Below are 21,952 nucleotides of genomic sequence, written 5' to 3' on the forward strand. Positions count from 1 at the left end.
CTGAAAAATGGATGGAACTGGAGACCATTGGGTTAAGCTAAATAAGTTCAAAGTTAAAGGTCAAGAGTTATTTATATGTTTTCTCTCATTTGAGGAAGCTAGAAAGGAAAAGGGAAAAAAAAAAAAAAAGATTGGGATACATTCCATGAAAATTAAAGGGAGATTAGTAGAGGGAAGGTACCAATGGGTGGGAGGTGGGGAGAGAGGGAGAAAATGCTGGGAGAGTGATTTTGATCAAATCACATTGTTATATTGTATATCAAGTGCATATATGAATAAACAGCAAAAGACCCCATCAGTATGTACAGTTATAAGGCACCAATAAAAAAGGTGAAAAAAAAAACCTTATGCTAGTGAAAGAAGGTAGACATAAAGCAGCACAAATTGATACCATTTATGTGAAATATTCATAAATTCATACAATGAAAATTCCTCTTGGTAGATAAGAGGAATGGAAAGGGAGAAATGGAGGGCAGCTGCTTAGTGGTCACTGAGTTTCCTCAGGGGGTGGTGCAAATATTTAGGAACTAGATAGATGCAGAAGTTGCACAACAATGTGCTAAATGCTACTCACTTAAGTGTTGCCTTTAAAATGATCAATTTAAGGTGAATTTCACAATGATTAAGAAAATGTAATATCAATGATTTCAGTAAATTGAATGAATTAGTAAATTAAGGAAAAAAATCAGGGAAAGGAAAGAAAGAAGTAATACAAACTAAGACAAAGAAGTAGAAAAGTACCAAGAGTATTTGTGAACTTGGGTAAAGCCCAGTTTCCTAAAATACAAAAATAAATAATGAGGAATAACAAAAAGTGAGCCTGAGAAAGTAACTCTAATGTATTCGTGATAAGAGCCTTTATCAAAACACTGTACTGAGAAAATTAGAATGTTACCCATCATACAGGGTATTTTTGAAATGTTAAAATATGAGAGATATATCATATCATGCTGTACAGAATAAGATTTTACAATGTTTCTGGAAAGAATTAATCAACTTTATGAACTCTACAACTTCATATGAGTACAGACAAAAAATGGACACATAAATCACTTTGCTAAGACCTCACACACTGCAGACACAAGATGTATATAAATATTCTTATGCTCATTTTATTTTTATGATTTTTATTTTTTAAAAAGCAAATGAGAGACTTTTCAAAGGGAAATTAAATAGTCCTTAGATTCATATAAAGATGCATTTTTCAACTTTTAATTGAACTAATTAATAGAATTAATAGTGATTACATTTTTAAATGAATACTTAATTTACTCTTTGGGAAATTACTTATGATTACAACTCATTACCAAATAATTGCATGCTGTGTAGTGATTTGTGTCATGCTGTTAATTCAAACTGGTGGAAAGGACCAACATTTCTTAACTTAAACTGTAGCCTTTTATATAAACACAATTTTCTTTCTTGAAAATAAAAATTAATATCAATAAATGTATTCTTGCAATTGCTGGATATTTGTTGATAAATTGTTAATGGGATTGAACTATTATTACTCTTTAAAGAATACATTAATATTGGAAGCATGGTCAAGCTGAACTTTCCTTTGGGTTATAGATATATTGTCAGTAAAAGAGCACCTGACTCACCACACACCTATAATCCCAGCAGCTTGGGAGGCTGAGACAGGAGGATCTTCAGTTCATATCTATCTCAGGAAAGGTAAGTGCTAAGCAACTCAGTGAGACCCTGTCTCTAAACAAAATACAAAATAGGGCTGGGGATGTGACTCACTGGTCGAGTGCCCCTGATTTCAATCCCCAGTACTCCTCCCCCAAGAAAACATCATATTGAAGTTGAAGATTAGACCCCAGACAAATATCATTGCTGACATAACTTGTCACCTGTGTATCATCATGGGACATTATTCTTCCTTGAAAATATCCATTTTACATTGGGTACAATAGGAGTTCATCCTTTTCTTTGTTCAGGAATCAGTCACACTGCCACACTGCCCTGAGGATGAGGCAGAGGGAGCCCCAGACAGGCAGGGGCCTTTGCCTCTGTTGCTATCACAGAGGGAGCATCAGTGAGCTGTGTTGGTGGAATATCAGACTTAAGAAACCCCTTAAATTGAAATGTCTGTGCTCAGATTCTTATAGTCCCAATAATATACCCTTATGGAATCAATAATCTTCTTATTATTTATTAGCTATACTTTCCTTATTTACAAAGTAGGGATAATTATAGTAATTGAGTTTGGGGTGTTCAGTGAAAATTGTGTGAGACACTGAGTCCCTTCATGGCAGAATGGAAGCATACCATAAATGATAGAATCAGAGGGATCAGGAGAAGTCCTCTTCTACAACAGTATCTATGATTGCTACACAGCCATGGTTAACACTGGGAAGAAAAAATCTAAATAAATTAGGAAGGTCATCAGTACAAATATTCAAGAAAATACAGATTGAGATTATAAAGTAAACAAATGTAAAGTGGGCATTTCGAGATATCACTTTCCAGGTTAAATACAGCACTTGGCACAAAACCGACTTTCTTGGTAGAAGCTCAAAAATTATTCAATTTTTAGTGCACAAAGTAGTGGTCCAAAAATATCAGTAGAATGAATAAAGGTATTAGCAAATAATTGTGAAATTAACACTTTAAATTAGTTATTTCATCAACTAATGATATCCTAACTTAGAATATTAGAAACATCATACTTTTTTGTGTATATTTCCCATATGTTCATATTACCAGGATGTCTTAAAAGACCACTTCATAGTGTCAGAAGAAAGGCCTGTTATACCCACGTTTGAACTTTTTAGCCAGTTAAATATATGTCCTGTAATGTTCCATTGTAATAGAATAAAAAGTTTCAAGTATCTTTTCATGTGTTATAATGAATAATATATGTTTAATACATATGATATTATACATATTGTACATAATTATTTAAAATGATCTCAAAAGAAAACGACATGTGCTACTTAATGCTTAAGGTTTATCAGTCTTTATCCTGTAATCTTAAAATAACATGATATATTGGTTGAAAATATCAGTTGAGGGTTACATCTCAAAATTTCATTTATATACTTTCATTCTGAAGAAATACTCTGGGCAGGTTCAAAATAACATGACCAACTCACCAATGTTACTGATGTTATTTAGATTTCGACAAGCAGCTTTGATCAATCTCCTGTCATCCAGAGTAAAGAAATAATAACTTTGTAAGGAGTAGCTAGATGCCTGAGGTGGCAACCGGTGCATTTAATAAAAATGAATGATGGCACAAAAGGGTATGAATCCCACATGCTTGCCTTAACTTGGTAAGAGAAGAGTGCTACATTTCTCTCCCTCATATGATTATAATCTGTCAAATGCACATCGTACTTTCAAGGAAGAATTTTTTATTGAGCACATATGGGCCTGTGTTGGCAAGAGGCACAAAAATATTCAATTCTAAATGTATATGATTCCAAAAATTCCAAAGATATCTAAAGTGTAATTTAAGCAAGGAATACAATTTTATCAGTGGAAGACCACCCAAGGAGGTTTTTTACTGCTTGAATTTTTAATCCAGAAAATAGAGATAACAGAAGAGAACCCCAAAACCTATCACAAAATAGTAATGTCAGGAATGGTGGTAAGATTCTCCAGACAATGGCATTGCATAGATTCTAATCCTATGCCTCACACTGATTGCGTGGGACAGCATATATCACTTTGGCCCTTGGAAGCTGTTTCCTCATCTAGTAAATTAGAAACACAAACATGTGCATTTCTCATGGATTGCTTTCAGGCCATTGTTTGTCATCAAAACTTCTTGTCCTTCCTTTCATATTGAATATGGGACCTTTTTTTCAAGTTTATCTTATTTGCAGATAATTAATTCAGAAGAACATTTTAATCTGCTATCGATCAAACCCTATCTTGATGACCTTGACAAATTAACCAGGAACAAACAGTTGGTGATGATTACTTTGTGTGGTGACACTTTCAGATGAATCTGAAAACAGCAGTCACTGTGCAGAATCACCAAGCACAGTCATACTTAAATGAGATCAGAGGACACTTGGATGGGAGGAGATCAAAGAATTTGAAGAGTACAATTTGCCAGTTTGTGTTCCACATGGATACTGGTAATTCAAACAATGTGTAACTGTCCTAGAAGGAAACAAAATTCAACCTAAGATGGTTCAAGTGTTGTGACTTTAATTAAGATACTACTAATAGAGTGTGGTTAGGGTTAAAGAAAACAGCAATGTATGCTGAAATAGATGAAGGAGCAACTATTAGACACTATAGCAGAAAGAGAACAGGGAAGAAATAAATATCCTGGCCTCTATTTTATTCCACCTTCTAGTATCTCCCTCACTTGGAAACAAGATGGCAAAAATCTGGTTATGGTGATCATCAGGCAGAGCTTTGTGGTTCCAAGACCAAGAAAAAGAACATGTTTGGAGGAGGCAAATGGAGAATAACTAATAACTAATAAAACTCCACTCTTCCTCCACTTAGTTTTCTCTTTTACATATCATTCACATGAAAAAAATCTCTTCCTAAATATAAGAAAATCACAAGGTTCAATAGTTGATTTTTGTAATCAATGTCAGTAGATCAAGGGATGCCTAGAAAATGATAAAGCACAATTCTGGGTGTGTTTGTGAGGACACGTTGAGAGAACACTGGTGTGTGGTTTTAGAACTACGCACAGAAGACCCAGTGAATGTGGGCATCATCATACAGTAGACAAGGGTCCCAGATGAAAGAGTGGAAGAAGGGGGGAGTTCATACCCATACATTCAACCCTTTTAGAGTAGCTGTGGGTTTTTTTGCTGCTATTGTCCCTGTGGACATCAGAATCTAGATTTGTCAGTCTTTGAATCTAGACCTGCACCAGTGGTTCTCCAGGGGACTTTCAGAATTTCAACTTTCAGCCTTTGAAGTGGGTCTGCATTATTGGACTTTATCTCTTTGGTTCTGAACCTTCCTGTTCCTTGGACTGAACAGATCCCAGTTTCCCTGGCTTCCCAGTCTACAGATAGCCATTGTGGGACTTTTCAACTTCTAATTGTGTGAACAAATCTAATAAAGTCCCTTATAATAATTGTAAATGTCTAATGATTCTGTTTCTCTAGAGAACCATGACTAAGAATCATGGTATTTGGTGTCAAAAACCATCATGTCTCACAATGTGATATAAATATCATGACACTTTTTGGAACATAAATGATGATATTATACTCTGCTTATCGACTAATCGAATATTGAAAGATAAGTAGGAAAAAAAACTATAAAAATAAAAATAGCTGTACCTTCCATACTTGGCCTCTATAGATCATTATTCCAAGGTTATAATTATGATTTCTTTCTATCGTGCATGCTGTTCCCTACTTTCTTTTTATACCTTGATCTAATGAGGTCCTACGACAAGTGGAGCATTAAAACTTTCAATTCTGACATTTTTGAATCCTCAGTAGACTTTATTAAGACACTGGCATTTCTGTTGGTCCTAGGAGTACCATAACTTTCTCAGGGCCATCTGACTGCTTACATGTAGCCCATTGGACTAAATCTAGTCAAGAAACCTTCTTTCCTCCTGACAAGTTGGACCACTCATCTGGGCCAACAGGTTCCTCCCTTCATGCTTTAAGTGGTCTAAAGAAATATCTGAGTGTCCAGTGCTAGCATTATCCAATAATATCTGAGTGTCCAAGATAGCATTATCTTTCTTGGTAAAAGTGGTTTCCCCTTGGGAACTAGAACCTCTATACCATCAAAGTTCAAGAATGAGATGGGAAGTAAAATCTCCCTTAAGACTGGAAGGTGAAATAATGAGAAGGCATTCAATATTAATCCCTTCTGTAGCACCGCTGGCTCTGGACCCTTGTATTCTTGGAGCTGCGCTTAAACAGTACCACATATTGGCTGTGTGTTTACAGCAAATACTGCATCCAATAGACTCATATTCCAGATTTGAAGCATTGATGATAGTAGACATAGAGATCCACTACTAAGTTTTCCTTTAAGGACTTTTGTTCCAGTGCTGGGAATGTTATCAGCAGACAATTGCACAAGTCAACTCCAGAGGCCCTTCCCAAACTCTGGAGAGATGCCTCCCCAAGGTTATTTCCTTTCCCCATATGTCCCATATCCAATAACAGGTTGAGATGGGTTTAAATTTCCAGACTTTTTGGTCTAATATTAAACCATACGAACCAGTTCAACTCCAGGATGCTCCATAGATTTTCTGAGGCCATCAGATCAGAATAACAGGTTGCCTTCTTTCTCTACTTCATTATGTTTATTACCTTCTTTTTCACAGATATCAATACTAAAGAAATTCACCAAGAAGTACACCAGACATTAAGTCCCCTCTTGGTCTGCTTCCTAGGATACACTATCTGTCACCTATTATCTCTCAGATTGTTGCATGACTCAGCTTTTCAAGATCCACATCACATGCCTATCAAGATAGAGCTTACAAAGGAAGATAAAAACAGAATCCAATGGTGAGAATCATTTCATACTTCTTTCCCTATAACCAAATACCTTGGTCACAAGTAGTATTTGTGAAATACAGTATTTGTGTAATATAATATTGGCAAAAAAAGAAAAAAACCGGCTGAATGTTCACAGAGAAGAATGCTGGTGGAAAAGTTGTGGGTGATAAAACAAAAACGGTATCTGAAAATTATACCTTTGTACAACAGGAAATTACTGTCCCCTGCTCCCCAAGGACTGAAAGACAATGTATGGAATACTTTCAGTTGGCTGGAGACCCTTTCCAATAATCCTAGGAAATCATACTATGGTAAGAATAGCAGTAGAGACCTCCTCTCTCTCTCCCCTCCCTCCCCCCAAGAGGAAAAGGCCATGTGAAGACATCAAGAATGTGGCCCTCTGCAAATCAGAAAGAGAGGCCTTGGGAAATGCCTTGCACCTTGATCTTGAACTTTTAGTCTACAGAACAGTGAGAAATAAGTGCTTATGGTTTAAGCAACATGGTCTGTAGTATTCTAATATGGCAGCCCTTTTAGACTAATGCAATATCTTTGTAAAATTAAATGATCAATTAACAAAATAAACTGTGCAATAGAACAAGTACAGTTGCTAACTAAATATTTAACTGACACTATAAAGTATAAAGTCAATCTGGGGCTTGCTTAGGCAGAAGATACTCCTGGTCACCATTATTAATATAAGAAATTAATTTATATATAATAAAAAACAAACAATCACATTAAACAAATACTGAAGGCAAATAGAAAGTAAAATATGTAAATTGGAAGAAGAATTGTAGACAGAATATGTATTGAATGTTCCCCCTCATTAGACATTGTTTTTAGAAAGAGTTGAATAAACAGCAGCAAAGCTTTATTATGTTAAAATTCTCACGAGAAAAGTTGGAATTGTGAATCCAACAGAGAAGGTGGGCAGAACCATCCATAATGAGGTCTTAAATTTTACAGCTAATTGTAATTTACTTACACATCAGTTTTTTAAAGATGGAGTTTCTGAACATATTCTTGTGGTCTAAGTTTTTAATAAAATTTTGATATTTGCTTTTTTTAATTATTGTGTGTATGTAAGTGTGTATGTGTGTGTTCACTCTAGATAATTTCTGTAATTCTCCCTTGAGCACTGCTATTCAGGGTATTCGTGTTCCTGTTAAGGTTGGATTGGTGCAAATGACCACCTAACTACAGTGTGTCATTTTTAGTGCTACAGTCTTCACATGAGAGAAGAAGACACTCAGGATTCTAAACAGGGGTCCCAGTAGTTCTCCATTGTGATGGTTAATCTGGATTGTCAGCTTCATTAGATTGAGAGATGCCCAGGATTAAGATATTTCTGGGAGTAGGTATGAGGACATTTCCAGAGATGATTGGTATGTGGGACAGCAAACTGGAGAGGGAGACCCATCCTAAGTGGGCAGCACTGTCCAATCATCTGAGGGTCCAGATAGAACAAAAGGTGGAAGAAGCAGGAAACCAGAGTGCCTGCAAGTTTCGTTCTTCCCAAGTAGGTGTGTCTACTGCAGTCACCATTGCTGATGAATATGAGACTCCACCTTCTTCACTCTTCCAGTGTGGACACTCACCAGCAATTCTCCAGGGAACTTCCAGGCCTCCATTCTTGGGCTGAGGCTGCATGATTATTCTGAGACTCCAGTTTCTTGGATTGAGCAGGTACTGGTTCTTTCAGCTCACAGCCTGCAGATAACCATTGAGTCTATCTGGTCCCTGATCATGTAATTCATCCTAATAAATGCCCTTTATAATAATATGTATACATATCCTATTGGTTCTATTCCTCTAGAGAATACTGATACCCCCATCTCCACTGGTTATTTCCCTTTAATTTTAGGTAAGATAATATCACTGTCTCTGTTGGCTTCCTCAAGTGTATGCACAAATTCCCAGAAAAGATTCTTGGTCAAATGGGCATCATGATCTCCAGTTCCAGTTTGGTCTCCTGAGACCTAAACAACATATTAGGATAATAATTAAATCTGTTGTCTCCATCCTTATGAGACTGAATAATGGACTTTTTAAACTTTGTATAATTTTTCAAAAATTGATTGTATATCTTAAGAAAACATCACAGATCAATACTTTTTGCACTTTAAAAAGTAAAAAATTTCACAAAAAAATGTATGAGAAGAACATGACATTTAGGCATGAGTAAAAACAAAGTAAAACAAAGCAGGGAATCACTGACAAATATATATTGGTAATCGTTTTCATTTAATTGATATGAGAATTCAACAATTTTACAGATGTTGAAGGTTATACCTAATGTGGTCAGACTTGGATCTATGGAATAGGCTAACAGACATGTTAATCTACTATGTTCTACTGTGGAGTTTTGCAAGTTTAGTTTAATGAACATTATATAACTGCTAGTTTTCCGATGTGAATGATGCATATGAATCTAGAAAGACATACTAACAGTATTAATAAAAAGAATTAAAATGAAACACTCAGATGAATAACGATTTGCTCTCAAATATCATTAACCATAGATGGTTAAGATGAGTTCGGTGGGATGTAATGTGAACAAAAGTGAGTCCTTTTAGTCCAATATAATTCCAACTGGAGTATCAAGAGTTCAGATTGTGAATCCGCAGACTGAAATTGAAAATAGATACCTTATTAATTAATTATTTACTTAATTCTGAAAACTATGCATGTCCTGACTTGCAAATCAAAACTTGGTATGAACATACTGAGATGGAAATGATAAACACTATAAAGAAGTTATAATTAAAGAGATCCAGAGGAAATAAATTGAGATTCATACAATGGTTTTTATTGGTCTTTGTGGAGCACTGCCAATGGAGATGTTAATACAAAAAGTGAAATATTATTATGAATCATGACTCAGCCATAGACATGACTGCTCCATCTGTGGAAGAGAGCCTGGGCAAGGGTGGGAAGGAGCAGGGGCAACAAGTCAGCACACAGAATTTGATGAAAATTACTTCACCTTGATTTCCCTCATTTCAGATTCTGTTCTTCTTTCTCCCTTGTTCACACTACATTAAGGGATAATAAAAACTGTAAGAGAGATTTTACTTGTGCTTACTAATCATTCATCCTTTTACTGAAAAACAGTTCTTTTAAATGACTATCTTTGTAAGGCTTCACTGAAAATGATACCGTATTTAACTTCTAAATATTTCTGGAGCAGGAAGAGAGAGTGTCTATTTCTATGGATCAAAGCCTACTCCTCAAAGGAAGCTTTTGTAATAAATTTATAAAGGAGATTAAATATAAATTAATAAATAAGATTAGATAAGATAAAATCCCATGCCTCAGAGGAAGTTTTGTCATAATATTTATATGGAAATGACACCATCAGTCATAGCAAGTGTCAGGTTTAAAAGTAAATTAATAGTTATCCAATGAAATGCCCTATTAGCTATTATATGAAATTTGCATATGATGTTTAGATGAAGTTATTACAACATAAACACTTAGTGATCTGAATTAATAAAAATAATTGGATAATGTTTAATAATGAATTATTTATATATACACATATATGTATACATATTTGATTTTAAAATGTCTGCTTTAGCCATGCTCTTTCTTTAGAAAAGAATCAACATAAATATGCACCAGGCAACAGTGGAAAATTGATAATAATAACAAATAAATAATATTAATGACATTTAATAATAGCATGAATACACGATGGGGGCAAAATGAGACCAACTTAAAATCCAAGAGCTTGATCTGGGTTTGCCCTTTGATCAAGAACAGAAAGCTTGTGGCAATAACTGGTATCTATTTGAGGCAAAGTGAAATAGAGCAATTCCTGAGACTTCGTGGTGACCAAGGAGAATCAAAGATAAGAACAAGACGTTAAAATTGTGCTCAGCACTGAATGATAATGCCTAACTTAGTGCCTTATTGCCAGGGTGCAACCAGAGAGGAGCCGACAAAGCCTGACAGGTGCAGTGAATGTCATTTTCCAGTGAATGTCGTTTTTATTTCCCTTTATTCTTTTCTCTCTAATATTTATTCCACTTCAACAAGAAGTCATCAGAAGCTTTTGATGTCAGCCTGATTGGGTTAATATTGTCTAAGTTTTCTGTCATGGGATAACCAGGACAAAAGAGTATACTTCATTGTTCTTTACCTATTCTGTCAAAGTAAATGAACCAGAAAATCTATTTCCTTATACAGATTATTAAGTTATATGTGGGAATTATGATACCTAACAATGTACCATGCATAATGTAGAGTCAAAAAAATACCAGTAAAAATAGAACCTTCTAATGTAAGAGAGGCGATCTTTCTTTTTTTCTTTTCAATAAATAAGAAAATTTGAAAATATCAGCAGATAAATAGGAATGGTGACAATATTAAACTATTTTGCATTTAAATAATATCAATTGAAAAAATAAAAGAAAGAATATTACTGGATTGTAACCAGCAGAGGAGGTCAGGCCTCAGTGGTAATGCTTAAACAAGTTACTCCACATCCCTGCTTCGGAGGAAGGAACGGGAGATGATCTTATTCAGACACTAATTATCAATGTGTTTTCCCTTATCTTGATCCAGGATCATATCATCTCCATGATTCTTTCTTCACTTTCTTGTTTAACATTTATTTTTACTCCATTAGCCAGTCATCTTCCATAAACATCCTGCAAATTCATGGTGATTTCACTGTGTGAACACAATTTGAAGAGTAGATGGAGAATTAGTTTTATTTTCCTTGGGAAATTAAATAAAAGCCATTATAACAAATTGGTATAGGAAAATATCTTAAAGGCATAGACTTATATTTAGAAGAACTCACAAAGAAGAAAATCTATTAAGCTTGTAAAAAAAAAAAGACTATCTAGAGAATTGGGTATAATCCATAGGAAAAGGGCTTAGTTATTAAGAAACAATCAATGTGTGCATTGTTTAAAAATTCTATTTTGCAACTAGAATGAAATCTGATAGTCGAGGAAAAGTTGTGATGTATTAATTAGGTTTCACAAAATATTAAACTTGATAAGAGCAAAGATGGACACTTGATTTTCATTGATCATGACAGTGTTATCAAAATATAGAAAGTACTGTCTGCCAAAATCGAACAAGGAATATTTACAGAGGAAGAGACTAGTTCAGGAGACATGAGACCCTCTTCTTCAGGAATTAGTAGAAAGAAATAGCGTATTTCCTGGGTATTCTGTTATGATGGCAGACTTTAACTGAACACAAAAGAAAAAACAGATTGTGCCTAAGGCTGGCCACAAGGCAGAAAAGTACACTAGTTTTCTGTTGATGTGTAACAGATTACCACAAATTTAATAGTTCTCCACAACACAATTGTCTCATGCTTCTAAGGCATCCAGGTTTAGCTTCCCTGAACCCATTGCTTAGCAGCTCGTAAGGCTGAAATCAAGCTGATGCCAGGTGCATCTTTTTCTGGAGTGTGGACTAGGAAAGAATCTGTTCAATGAGATGGTTGATGGAATCCATGTCCTTGTGACTCAGTGACAGAGCCCTGGCTCTTTACTGGCTATGGGCTGGAGGCCACCAACAAATGACTTGTGCCATAGTCTCCTTAAATTTACCAGTTACTTCCTAGAACCAAGAAGGAGAGACTTTCACCTTAGGGAGCACCTGTCTCTCCTTTAAGAGCCTTTGCCTGATTAGGTTAGGCCCACTGAAGACAGCTTCTCCTTTGAATAATATCAGCCGGTTGGAGAGCTTAATTATATCTTCAGTGTGTCTTCACCTTGGCATTTTCCTATTAGCTAGAGTCAAGGCACAGTTCCTGCTGTTGTGTAAGAGGAGAGCATTATATAAGATGTATACACCAGAAGTCAGGATCAGAGGGACCTTCTTAGGACCTATTAATTAAAAGATGGGAAGAGACATTGAAATGAAGATAGGCCAGGGCCTCTCTAGTGTTGGTTCTAAAAAGAAAGATCACAGGACTGTCCCACTAGCAGAGGCAAAGTAAGACCTATAGATTTGGAAAATATTCTGTTAAGCCTATAAATAATGTAAGATAAAAATAATACTACATTCAAGTGAGAGAAAATGTATAAGAAAACTACTTTCTTATGATGAAAAAGTACCTTATAAAAAAATATTGCAGGCTGGGGAGATAGCTCAGTCGGTAGAGTGCTTGCCTTGTAAGCACAAGGCCCTGGGTTTTATCCCCAGCACCCAAAAAAAAAAAAAAAATGTATATATATATATATATATATACATATATATATATATATTGCAGTAACAAATTATAAATGTTTATAATTTATAAATTATAAATGCTCCTTTTCTGCTAGTTCCCTAGGCACAAATGTGCTCTGTCTACCTATTGGATCATACTGATTTGCCCCCTGAAAAAGATCCGCTTCATTTACTCAAAAGGAAAGGGGATGTACTATATGTGTGTATACTTTTAAACACACTTATAGGTTCATCTATTACATATAAAAAGAAAATATGCTATGTTCTATTACTTTTCTCAAGTGGATAACTTAAGAATTAACTACCTTGAAATCACTTCATGAAAGATCTATACTTATACTGAAAGGGAAATTTAAAACTCATTTTAAAATAGTACAATTCTCTATTGGCTATTTCTGCTAATTGGCTACTAGATAATATTACTGAAATAACTTCCTATCCCATTTTAAGTTATTAGACAACATACAAATCAAAGAAAACTGTATATTTTTTAAACCAGCTCAATTTATCACACACATTGCATAAATCCCTACTTTTACTCACTGAAGCATCTGATTCTAATTATATGAAATCTTATTCAGCATTTCAGAAAGCAAAGAAACCCTAATTTGGGGTCAGATTGTTTCAAAAGGCAAGCTACCTCCTTGAGAAATTTTAAATTGCCAAGTATCTGGGAGACTTTTCTGCTTTCTGTCTGTGCTCCAAAAACATAGTATCTTACACCTATGCCATGAGCTTTATAAAGGAAATTATATTTTGGATGTATTATTGTGTTGTGATTACAGGACACAAGGAAATCAGAGCAGCTTCCTATTCCTTTCAAAGCTGTATGTAGTGCCAACCTAAGCAGCTGCTGATGGACATTCCTCTATTATCTGCTTAGGTTTTATTTAATGGATGTCATCCTCCAATCCAAGTTCACTGGTGTATGGGCAGATAAACCTTTTTATTTGGCTTATAAGTCAATAAGTTTGAGTCTTCTAAAGTTCTATAGCTGAATAGTCTGTGTTCCCAAGTCCCTCAGTAACAGAATATAAAGAGCCTCAGTTATGAGACAGATCCAAAATTATCCACAGGCCTTTCTCACTTATTGACTGCTTTTGCAAAATCAAGTCTTTAACCAAGATTATTGGAGCAATGACAGTGCAACTCTGCTCTTACAACACTACTTTCGTTTTTAAATCACAGTGTATAAGTGCCAAAAAAAAGTCATTGAAATCTATGTTTTTAAAAATCAGGTATTGGAATGGATCCGCATTAAGTGATTTCACATTAGTGCTTAACTGTGACCTGACTGGTGATTTTGGAAAGCAAGAATATTATTTTAACTACCTCACAAATGGAAATCCATAACCACTGAAATGAGACTAACTGTACATTCAGTACTCAAGAATATAACAACATCCATTAGCCATGTGAATGAGCAGAACATGTACCAAATTACACTAGTAATGGAGATTCGAGGAAAAATGGACCAGAGATCCAAGGTAAAATATGCTGTTAAGCTCTACAAGGACTGTATTTGTGTTCTGGAGCCTACTTAAGCAGCAAATGATTCTACCACAACATCAAGTAGTATTTTTAAAAAGTCATATTTTACATATCATTAAAAAGAATGCAAATTAACTGCTAAAAAATAGACCTGTCTTTAATAGTACATTAAGAAATATCTTTTGGCAAAGAAAATAGTTCAAATTACTATTAGTCTTTAATTTTCTTAGCAGAGAAACATCTCAAGGTGAATAAGTAGTAAAGTGATTCCTGTCTAAATAAAATCAAAATAAATTTGATTACTTTCCATGAAACTATGATAATAGTTTTTTTTTTTTTTTTTTTAATCTTTCCTTATAATGCTTTTGAAAGTGATAGTAATGCTTTTGAAAAGTTCTAAAGCATGAAGTTGTAACCTGGCTGAAGACAGATGAGCTCTTGTTCCATTGGGAAACTTGGTTGGAAAGATCACAGCCTCATGGGACACTGGAATCTCTTGGTTGATAAAGGAAAGAGTACGATTATTTTGTAAAGTATTTGTGACAGTCAGCTTTTTGTCACTGTGATGAAAATGTCTCTCAGGAACAAATCAGAAGAGTAAAAGTTGATTTTGACTTATGATTTCAGAGTCTCAGTTCATGGTTGGCCAACTCTTGCTCTGGGTCCAAAGTGAGGCAGAACATCTTGGGCATGAAGGGGTAAGGCTGCTTGGCTTGTGACATCTGGGAAGCAGAGGAAGCAAAGAAGCAAGACAAGATACAGTCCCAAGGGGCCTACATACCCCCAGGGATCTACTTCTGCTAGCCACACTCCACCTGTCTATACTTAACACCCAGAAATCCAAATTATTAATACATCAAATAAATTAATCTACTGTGGAAAGTATAACCTTAATCACTGCCTAAAAGTCCCCTCTGAACCATACTGTATTGGGGATTATGCTTTCGAAATATGAAGTTTAGAGGATGCATTTCCAGATTCAAACCATATCAATTATTTTATATCCTTAAAGAATATTCAAGTGAAAGTTCTACTTTTAAAAGATTATATATATATATAAAATCATATATATATATATATATATATATATATATATATATATATCCAGATGGTTTATCAATGGGTTTTTCCTTCTTTCTCTTTTTTGACAAAGTATACAAAACATCCAACCTGAATCTAAAGTAAATTCAAATACCATATCTGGCAAGTTTCAGGGACAAACTTCCCCCTTAAGTAGTTTATTTTCAAAAGTCAGAAGTCTCCTTTGGGAGGGAACATAGGAATAAGAAACAATAAGTTTAACTCAGTAAAAGAGGCTAGGTCTGGCAGGGGAAGGGGGAACAGGGCAGGGTGTCTATCATTGTCCCAAGGCTCAGTGAAATCCTATCTCAGTGAAAGAATGCTAAAATAAAAAGGGAGAGATTAATTTCATAAAGATTTAGTATGACACTGAGATTCAAGGAACACTGTTATTGAATGTTAACATAAAAAGAGGATAGTTTTCTTAGAAATGTCCAGCAGAACACTCCAACATTTTGCTGTCATGAAGTTTCTCATCCTTTATGAAGAGAGGGAAGAGGAGATGGCAGTAGGTAGTGACAGTCATGATCAATCATCTGCTGGGAAGCATCTGTCCTCAGCAGATGACCAGGGGGAAAGACAGGGGAGTTTTCATGAGCTCTTAGGAAGTAGCCCATAAAAATCACTGCAAATACTTGAACTCCACTTTATTCAGTTATAAATACAATGAACTGACCAAATTATAATTTTATAAGCATTATGATTATGTTAGCAAAACAGATGATATCAAGATGATAAAGTTATACATCCAATAGTATCACTGCCTCAGATTTTGATAATATTGACTCTTTTCCCTATCCCAATTTGATTTTTGAAGCTCGATATGATTTTTTTGTATTCTTACCAATTTCTGTTCTGATAATTTAAGTGCCTCATAGACTTCTAAGTTTTCTTTCAAATGCCATGTACATCATCATACTTTTGTATGTGAATTCTTAAGGGCACTATCATATGTGAGGTTTTTGTTTTGTTTTATTTAACAAAAATATCATTTGTTGACTGAGATAACTGAGCCAGGGCCTAGGGACTGTGCACTCGGTGGGGACAAAAGCCAGTCCCTTTCTCTCCCTCTTCTCTCTCTCTTAACTGTTTCCCTTTGTATCCTGTTTTTCTCCCATTAGGAAGGATGGCTCCAAAATATCAGATCAATGCACTTACACTGATCATCGAAGCAGACGAGAGGGAAACCTGTCCATCTCCAATGTGAAATATTTCAGAGAAGGATGTGAACTGTCCAAGTCTGAAGCACATGCTCATATTCAGCACAGGTTGAGGCGCTCCACCTATTTCCATTGGTCATGAAAGTGAATACTCCAGTCGGACACAATGATGCACACTTGTAATCCCAGTGACTCCAGAGGCTGAGTCAGGAGGTTCAAAGCCAGCCACAGCAAATCCACAGCAACTCAGTGAGATGCTGTCTCTAAATAGGGCTAGGGATGTGGCTTAGGGATCGAGTGTTCCTGAGTTCAACACCTGGTAACAAGAAGAAAAAAAAAAAGAATACTCCAGCAACTTCAAGTTTCTGTTGATGAAATGCTTATTATAAAGCTTCAAATGAATATGAGACATACTTTGATAAAAATGAGGCCTTGATCTACACAAGAAGTTTTTGTTTTACTTTTATCTTTAAGTTATAAAGTGATAAAAAATGTGATTTTCTATTTTAAAAGACATCTATATGTAAAAGCACAATTTACTAATGTACAACATTTCTCTGAATCTTTCATTCAAGTCAGTAACTTTTCTCCAACTATAGTATTAATTAATAGAACTTTTCCTTGACTTTTTCTTCTTCAAGAAATTCGATCTTTCTGAGTAATAATACTATCACCATGCCTCACATCTAAGGCAATTTGCTAATATCGGCCATCACGTTTGGTCATATGTCACCACTATTTCTGATATGAACTTTATGTAAAATAACAAAGAGAAAGGAAGCAAACTTAACTAGGGGAGAAAAGAGATGACTGGATAACTTAGAATTCTTAGTATTTCCTCAATTTGTGCAAGTATATGGTTTAAAACTAAGTTTAAAATACATTTAATGATTCAATGAACATTCCAAGAATTCTGTAAAAGCAATGTGTTAACTCCCACTTTCACTAGAAAAATCAAAATTGGTATTAGTACAATGAACTTTTCCCACTACAGAGTCACACAGTGCTTTCCAATTAGGCATCGAAAAAGTCAATAAGGAGCAATAAACTTGATGTGCAGAGGGTGGGTTACAGTAAAAGACTTTAAGAGTAGGTAATCAGTACAGCCTGATACATGTTATTTTGATATGCAATATATGAAACAGCATAACTTTTTATCATAGATTAGTGTTGAATCTTAACATTTTGAATTGCTTGTCTATAAGACTCTATAGCAGCAAGAATAAAATTCACTAAAACAACAAGCAGATATTCATTAATGTTGAATAGCATTTAGTTAGAGGTTAAAACTTGAAAAGTTTTATATGCATTGCTACATTTTGCTCTTATAACTTGGCAGTTATTTTTATTTTTGCTATCATAATTAGTATTATCAATTGAAGAAGACAATGATGATTAGGAAATATTGTATAAATACAAAAGTAAATGACAGAGTAGAAGCCACATTCAAGATATTCTGGGCTTAATTTTTTTTTTGTTCTGTAACATTCTAGTTTCTGTCTGTAAGTTATGCTATTACCTTTTGGATGCTAATTGCTAACAGCATATTTTTTAGAACATAAATTATATCTCCCAGTAATAATAGAATTCTTTACATGTAAATCATATTACATTGAGGCAGAATGTATTTTTTACTTGTTTTTGCAGTAGTGGTGATTGAACCCAGGAACTCCCTCATACTAAGTAAATGCTCTACAACTGAGTCATATTCCCAGTCTTTTTCTATTATTATTTTATTTTGAAACATGGCCTTGCTAAATTTCCCATGCTAACCTTGAACTTGAGATCATCCTGCAAAATGCATACTTGACATGAAACTGAGACAAGAAACATTTTGATATATAAATATCATGGTTACACAGCTGCCATGTAGGTTATATACAACTTCAGCATTCTCAGGGGATTCGTTCCAGGACTTCTGAGAATATAGAAAACCAAGGATGCTCAAAAGCCTTACGTAAAATGGTATAGTATTTGCATATAACCTATGGGACATCTAATTTTCTGATAATACCTAATACAATGCACATGCTATATAAATCATGACAATAAAAATGTCTGTACATTTTCAATATAAACATAATATTTTTCCTGAATATTTTTCATCTGCAGTTGATTGAATCCTTAGGTGTATAATCCACATGTATACAAAGACCTTGATGTATTGCTGTAGTTATATGAAAGCTAATGATATACAATCTAAAATTCAGAATTTTCTTATATAAAAATAGTTTGAATCCATGGGGAGGTGATTGTTTGGTCAATACTTGTAAATCCAATCCTGGGATGATAGCAGTTCTATTTTGGCCCTAATCACTGCAAGCTGGGGTCAGCACCAATTTGCTGCAAATAATAATGATTCTATTTCCTATACTCATTGTGTTTTCTGAGGCCATTTTTAAGTGTTAAAGACCAAAAAAAAAAAAAAAAACTTTTCATCAATAGGAAGCAATACTGCACATACCCACATTAACATCTGAATTTGTTAAGGTGGCAGTTCAAAGCAGAACATTGAGTTTTTATGAGTGTTCATCATTTTTTTGGCCCACTCAGTTTATCAAATTTTCTTGAATTATTCAGTTAGAAACACTAAGAGAATTGTCAATTCTCCTTTGACAAGGCCATAAGTTTCACAAATCGCATTTTTACACCTTTGTCTGCTGTTCAATGATGACATTTGTAGTTTAAGTGCTTTCACCAGAACTTTGTCTGCCACATTTGTATTTTGCTTTCAACTTCTTTAAAATGTAACTATTGCTCTTCATGGGATCTGAGTCTTAAAAAGTGTATAGAGGATTTCAAGATAATTATTCCTTCTCTTAGCACAGATGGGACATAAGCGCATGTAATTATTGCTACATATAATTATTAAGAATATAGTTCAGCTAGAAATGGTCAGCCCACCTTACCAGGTTGAGTCAATATTAGTAGTGTGGGGAGCCACACAATCCAAACAAACTCTTGTCTTCTCCCCATTTTAGCACCCAGTTTCCTGGTTGTATCGACAGCTACACAATATTGAAATCAGAATTTTGAGATGAAAATCAATTCATTGTTTCTGCTGGCAGATGGGATCTGCATCGCTGCAGTCTCTGAAGCCAAGAAGTGTTCCAGCTTTTAAGGGCGGGCCTTGCCCTCCAGTGTTGCAGCAGACCCTAGACGCTCACCGTAAATAATTTCTTCTTTCAAGTTTCTTCTGGTGAATTCAAGAATGAAATCCACAGACAAGGATGAGTGAGCATAGGAGTAGGATATATTGAAGAATAGAAAAAAGAACAGAACTCTTACAGGGCAAGAGGGGACATGATAGCAAGTTTTGTCCCTCTGAGTTAGCAAGTCTAGGGGTTTATCTCACATTGGGTTCACAATTGGTCCAAAGTTATGTTAATTAGGGCGGGAAAAGCACTAATGCCATTGGTCCATTTTTGAGTCCCAACTTTCATTCAATTATTCTCCACTTCCATTTTCTCATGGCAGTTCAGGAAGCAGGAGATTGAGGTCTTAGGATGGAGCTGCAACACTGCAGGGAGCATGCTTCTGCAGCTGACACCCCCCATTGTGTGTAGGCCGTGTTATGCCTGGATGATGAGTCAGCTTGCCCTGACCCACTGTGCCTCAGGCCTGCCATGTCATTATCGTAATTTAATGCTAGTCCTCACTAGCTTCCAGTCAACTAGATTGGATACAGGAAGATTATCCCTAATTGGAAAATGTAAAATCTGAAATGCTCCAAAATCTGAAACTTTTTGGGAGCTGACATGCCACAAAGTAAAATGCTATACCAGTGTTCATGTGACAAAACAGTCAAAATGAGGATTCCCTAAAAGTGTATAAAATTACCTTTGAGTTAGGGGTGTAAGAGGTACATGAAACAAATGAATTTTGCATTTGGACTTGGGTCCCATCTCAAAGATATCATTATGTTTATACAAATATTATTTGGTAGACATTATCAAGGTGTTTTGACATACATGAAAGGATAATGACATTTTATCACCCACACCAAGAAGAAAGCATTTTTGTTACTTTTAAAAGAGATTTTCCGTGCACATAAGATTACTTAATTCATGTTTATGACAAGAAAATGGTCTGAGTACATGTTTGATACCCAGTGATAACATACAAATTTGATTTAGTAGGAAAAAGAACAAATTAAAACCTACTGAAGTGAAGATGGCAGGTTTGCTTGACATTTCAGTGGTTCCAACCAAGGAGAACGACTTTGATATAAATACCAAACTTTAGAAACTCTAATGTGCTTCTACATCTGCCACTCCTGAGTAATTCCAGTAGAGCACCCATGCTATCAAAAAGTATCTTTCATTATTTTTTTGATAAATAAAGAATTTTATATAAATGGAATCACAAAAATAAGTATGCTTTATGAAATGCTTGACTCTTCAGCCAAACTAGCAGTAGAATACCATATATATTGTGATAAAAGTTGTTTGCAAAAACATTTAGAACATAATGGAGTAAGAAAAGAAATATTCTATAGGTTTGTATTTTTTCTTACAAAGACACCAATATCTGAGTTTCCTTATACAGTGCTACTGTGTCATTTAACATATGCATTCTTTGCTTCAACTTCTAAAAATTAATGTTTATTATTCTATTGATGCTTCATACATTAATGTCACTTAATAAATCCCTCTGTTTAAGCTTGAAAGAAATAAAATAGTGGTCTGTAACTGATATTGAATGTGGGTTCCATATCCTTTATGCAAAACATTTAGGAACACAAGTATTTCACAAAGTCAGTTTTTGTTGTGTTTGTATGTTTGTTTTGTTTTGTTTTGTTTTGTTTAGATTTTGGAATGACATTTGCAAATACATAATGAGATCTTGGGGATTGGACCCAAGTCTTCACAGAAAATTTATTTATGTTTCATATACATATTATACCCTTAGTCTCAGGTGATTTTATACAATACTTTTAGTGTACCTGCATTTTGACTGTGACCAGTCACATGAGGTCAATTGTGGAATTTTCCCTTGTGATAAAAAGTTCCATATTTTGAAGAATTTCAGATTTTACATTCTCCAATTAGAGATGCTCTTCCTGTGTCTAGTCCAGTTGATTGGAAGTAAGTGAGGAATATAAAAATTACAATATTGTGTAGATATGGTATTATGGTTTGGATATGAGGTATTCCCTAAAAGTTCATGTGGGAGAGAATGGAAGAAAGTTTAGAGGTAAATTCATTGGGTTATGATTTTAACCTTACTAATGCATTAATTCACTAATATGGATTAACAAGGCAGTAACTGTAGGTAGGTGAAAAGGGGTTGGAGGAGGTGGGTTACTGGGGGTATGGCCCTGGAAATTATATTTTGTCCCTGGTGAGTGGAGATTTCTCTGCTTCCTGATTGTCATGTCCTGAGCTAATTTTCTCCTCCACATATTTCTGCTATGATATTCTACCTCACCTCAGACTCATAGCAATGGTCACCAATCTATGAACTGAGACCTCTGAAACAGTAAGCCCCAAATAAACTTTTCTTCCTCTACATTACTATTGTTAGTTATTTTGATCACAGCAATATAAATGCTGA

General features: G+C 34.9%; 1 pseudogene across 1 annotated transcript in view; it reads left to right on the top strand.

Moving 5' to 3' along the window:
- Positions 1-7,824: 7,824 nt before the first annotated feature.
- The window catches only part of LOC306654402 (SRSF protein kinase 1-like), a 104,213-nt pseudogene continuing 90,085 nt past the window's right edge, over positions 7,825-21,952 (top strand). The window contains exons 1-2 of the transcript in view: positions 7,825-8,048; positions 16,358-16,504. The product of the transcript in view is annotated as an SRSF protein kinase 1-like (transcript). The remainder of the gene's footprint in view (positions 8,049-16,357; positions 16,505-21,952) is intronic.

The sequence above is a fragment of the Sciurus vulgaris genome (assembly GCF_902686455.1).
Source record: "Sciurus vulgaris genome assembly, chromosome: 1".
In the NCBI taxonomy this organism is placed as follows: domain Eukaryota; kingdom Metazoa; phylum Chordata; class Mammalia; order Rodentia; family Sciuridae; genus Sciurus; species Sciurus vulgaris.